Source organism: Lathamus discolor, chromosome 11 (genome assembly GCF_037157495.1).
Source record: "Lathamus discolor isolate bLatDis1 chromosome 11, bLatDis1.hap1, whole genome shotgun sequence".
NCBI lineage: Eukaryota > Metazoa > Chordata > Aves > Psittaciformes > Psittacidae > Lathamus > Lathamus discolor.
Window position 1 is genome coordinate 8,692,999 of NC_088894.1, and position 4,474 is coordinate 8,697,472.

At 62.1% G+C, this 4,474-nt stretch overlaps 2 long non-coding RNA genes across 2 annotated transcripts; both read left to right on the plus strand.

Annotated features, from left to right (window-relative positions):
* The first annotated feature begins 679 nt into the window (after positions 1-679).
* On the plus strand, positions 680-1,303 carry LOC136020326 (uncharacterized). The gene is made up of 4 exons (XR_010615288.1): positions 680-700; positions 784-884; positions 1,032-1,104; positions 1,256-1,303. It is a non-coding gene; the product is annotated as an uncharacterized LOC136020326 (long non-coding RNA).
* A 2,084-nt stretch (positions 1,304-3,387) lies between these two features.
* Positions 3,388-4,011, plus strand: LOC136020328 (uncharacterized). The gene is made up of 4 exons (XR_010615289.1): positions 3,388-3,408; positions 3,492-3,592; positions 3,740-3,812; positions 3,964-4,011. It is a non-coding gene; the product is annotated as an uncharacterized LOC136020328 (long non-coding RNA).
* Positions 4,012-4,474: the final 463 nt, after the last annotated feature.

The following is a 4,474-nucleotide window of genomic DNA, read 5'->3' on the forward strand; positions in this document are numbered from 1 at the left end:
CTCTGGAGCCTTAGCCAAAACAGACAAAACACAAGATATTACACAGTGATGTATTTATTAGACAGACCACACCAGGACAGTGGCAGTGACAGCTCAGTGCCCACGTGCTAGGAGCGATGCCCCACGTCCCCAGTGGCCGTGGCTGGGCCACAGCTCAGCTCCGGGCACCAGCCCCAGAGAGGAGATGCGGCGTCACAATGGCAGCAGTGGGCGTGTCACTGTTGTGTCACTGTGACGCTGGGATACGGGTGGGCATAAAGCTGGGCTGCTCTGGGAACCCGCGTGCTGCTGGGCAGGGGCAGGGAGAGTGACAGCGTCGCCGTGTCGTGTCCCCGCCGTGCTGTGGAAGGGCCCCACCACGCGACAGTGGGTTGGTTCCTCACACAGAGCTGCAGACATGGAGGCGGAAGGGCTGAAGAGGTTCCACCCTCTGCTCTGGGAGCTCCTGGCACAGGCTTCTGCCGAGGCAGAAGGGCACGAGGAGCTGCTGCAGCGTCGGGTAGGTGGCCAGGGAGATGGCCGAGCTTAGAAGGCAGCTCTGGAAGGGAGCTGCAGAGGAGCCCCTGACGTGTGTCGGCACTCCATGGCTGGGGATGTCCTGTGCCACCGTGGCTCCCTGCAGTGCATACCTCTTGCCTTGCAGAGGGAGCAGTGGGCAGAGCTCACAGCAGCTGTTCGGCGGCAGACTGAGGCCAAGAAGGTACCGGGGACGGGAGGGACCGGGGCTCCCCTGCCTCCGAGCGAGGACGGCATGGGCTCCTGACCGGGACTGTGCTTGTCCAGATGCTCAGGCTCAGGGTCCAGCGCCTCCGGGAGAGATGGGAACGCCTCCATCAGCCAACAGCTTCGAGCACAAGGAGGAATACGTTCACTTCTTGGCTGTGGTGAGTTGTGCCGGGGGCTCAGGTGCTGGGGGGTGCCGGTGCCAGCCCCAGCACAGCCTGGGCATCCCCCTGGCTCCCTGTGGCCACCCGGCGGGTTGCTGAGCTGGCCCAGGTCAGTTCTCACACCTACAACCCCATTGGTGTCAGTGGCAGGGGGAAGGCGGAGCGGGCAGATGAGGCAACGCCATCGCTGCTGGAGGAGATGGTGGCCGTGCGGCTGGTAGGACACAGTGGGCCTTGGGGAGGGAAGGGTCTGCCCTGCGCTGGGGCACGGGGGCACTGAGCTCAGTGGGGACGAGGGAGGCCTCTGAGCCCCCACACCTCATCCTCCCGCACGCCCCAACGCACGTCCCTGTTTGCCCTGGCTGCAGGATGAGCGGTTCGCCACATGGAGGTACAGGATCGCTTCTTGGCTGGGGTGAGTTGACCTGGGGGCTCGGGGGCCAGGGCTCTGCCTTAAGCAGCGGGATGCCTGTGCCGGCAGTGCAAGGTCCCACGGGCTGTTTAAAGAGGGTGATGGGAAAGAGCTGAGTCCAATTTGGCCTCTGCTCTGCCTGAGCCCTCTCCCGTCCCACAGGACACTTTGTCTGTTCCTCCTCCTGCTGATGGTGGCCATCTTCTTCCTGGTCCTGGTGAAGAGGGACACCCTTAACTGGGTCCTGCCACCGAAAATGGCGGCTGCCCTTGGGAGCCCTCCGGCGAGACCCCGCTTCTTTTGACATCAAACTGAAAAGAGAATAAAGAGATCTGTGATTGGAGGACACGTGTGCCTCCTTGTCAGCGTTACACAAGAAAAGCCACCGTGTCATGATGGTTTTCCGCACGCATACACTGGAACCTGAGCCACGGTCACCTTGCAAGAGGTCCAAGAGGCTTTGCTGTGAGAAGACGCCAGGCCGAACCAAACATGGATCATAGAACGGTTTGGGTCGGAAGGGACTTTAAAGCTCCTCCGGTTCCAACCCCATGCCACAGGCAAGGGCACCTTCCACTAGAGCAGCTTGCTCCAAGCCCCTGTGTCCAACCTGGCCTTGAACACTGCCAGGGATGGGGCAGCCACAGCTTCTCGGGGCAGTCCTACAGGCCTGAGCCCCTTCGGGCACTGGAGCTGCTCTCAGTTCTCCCCCGAAGGAGCCTTCTCTCCTCCAGGCTGCCCCAGCCCAGCTCTCTCAGCCTGGCTCCAGAGCAGAGCTGCTCCAGCCCTCGCAGCATCTCCGTGGCCTCCTCTGGCCTCGCTCCAACAGCTCCACGTCCCTCTTGTGTTGGGGGCTGAATGTTGAATAGCGTGGGGAGGGATCAAGATGCCTGGGGCTGGGGGACGCTGGCTGGATTTTGAAATGGATTAAGGATACAAGGGGATCTGGGATGGATAGAGGTGCCTGGTCTTGGGTGGGTTTTGGGGTATTAACTGGGCAGTGTTTTAGGAGTTCAGTGACCATTGGGAGCAATGGAGATGCCTGCGGCTGGGTTGACTTGAGGGTACCAGGCGGCTTTTGGGGAGCTGAGAGGAGCTCAGTGGCACCCAATGTGCAGCCCCAAGGACGCGACGGTCTCGATGGGCGGCAGTGGCACCAGAGCTCAGGATCAGGTCCTGACAGGGACTGGGAGGGGTTCCAGTGCTGGCCCATGTGCCCCATGCACGGCAGCTGAGTGGGGCCGAGAGGGGCCTCGCAAACAGGCCGTGACCTGTGTGCCTGACCAGCCCATCCATGTCCCATTATGGGACCTGCTGGACACCCTCAAGTCGGGGTGATCGTTCTGGCCTGTTCAGGGACCTGCGACAACAGCGTCACCGATCCACCCCCTTACTGCAAATATTCAGGTCTCTGGAGCCTTAGCCAAAACAGACAAAACACAAGATATTACACAGTGATGTATTTATTAGACAGACCACACCAGGACAGTGGCAGTGACAGCTCAGTGCCCACGTGCTAGGAGCGATGCCCCACGTCCCCAGTGGCCGTGGCTGGGCCACAGCTCAGCTCCGGGCACCAGCCCCAGAGAGGAGATGCGGCGTCACAATGGCAGCAGTGGGCGTGTCACTGTTGTGTCACTGTGACGCTGGGATACGGGTGGGCATAAAGCTGGGCTGCTCTGGGAACCCGCGTGCTGCTGGGCAGGGGCAGGGAGAGTGACAGCGTCGCCGTGTCGTGTCCCCGCCGTGCTGTGGAAGGGCCCCACCACGCGACAGTGGGTTGGTTCCTCACACAGAGCTGCAGACATGGAGGCGGAAGGGCTGAAGAGGTTCCACCCTCTGCTCTGGGAGCTCCTGGCACAGGCTTCTGCCGAGGCAGAAGGGCACGAGGAGCTGCTGCAGCGTCGGGTAGGTGGCCAGGGAGATGGCCGAGCTTAGAAGGCAGCTCTGGAAGGGAGCTGCAGAGGAGCCCCTGACGTGTGTCGGCACTCCATGGCTGGGGATGTCCTGTGCCACCGTGGCTCCCTGCAGTGCATACCTCTTGCCTTGCAGAGGGAGCAGTGGGCAGAGCTCACAGCAGCTGTTCGGCGGCAGACTGAGGCCAAGAAGGTACCGGGGACGGGAGGGACCGGGGCTCCCCTGCCTCCGAGCGAGGACGGCATGGGCTCCTGACCGGGACTGTGCTTGTCCAGATGCTCAGGCTCAGGGTCCAGCGCCTCCGGGAGAGATGGGAACGCCTCCATCAGCCAACAGCTTCGAGCACAAGGAGGAATACGTTCACTTCTTGGCTGTGGTGAGTTGTGCCGGGGGCTCAGGTGCTGGGGGGTGCCGGTGCCAGCCCCAGCACAGCCTGGGCATCCCCCTGGCTCCCTGTGGCCACCCGGCGGGTTGCTGAGCTGGCCCAGGTCAGTTCTCACACCTACAACCCCATTGGTGTCAGTGGCAGGGGGAAGGCGGAGCGGGCAGATGAGGCAACGCCATCGCTGCTGGAGGAGATGGTGGCCGTGCGGCTGGTAGGACACAGTGGGCCTTGGGGAGGGAAGGGTCTGCCCTGCGCTGGGGCACGGGGGCACTGAGCTCAGTGGGGACGAGGGAGGCCTCTGAGCCCCCACACCTCATCCTCCCGCACGCCCCAACGCACGTCCCTGTTTGCCCTGGCTGCAGGATGAGCGGTTCGCCACATGGAGGTACAGGATCGCTTCTTGGCTGGGGTGAGTTGACCTGGGGGCTCGGGGGCCAGGGCTCTGCCTTAAGCAGCGGGATGCCTGTGCCGGCAGTGCAAGGTCCCACGGGCTGTTTAAAGAGGGTGATGGGAAAGAGCTGAGTCCAATTTGGCCTCTGCTCTGCCTGAGCCCTCTCCCGTCCCACAGGACACTTTGTCTGTTCCTCCTCCTGCTGATGGTGGCCATCTTCTTCCTGGTCCTGGTGAAGAGGGACACCCTTAACTGGGTCCTGCCACCGAAAATGGCGGCTGCCCTTGGGAGCCCTCCGGCGAGACCCCGCTTCTTTTGACATCAAACTGAAAAGAGAATAAAGAGATCTGTGATTGGAGGACACGTGTGCCTCCTTGTCAGCGTTACACAAGAAAAGCCACCGTGTCATGATGGTTTTCCGCACGCATACACTGGAACCTGAGCCACGGTCACCTTGCAAGAGGTCCAAGAGGCTTTGCTGT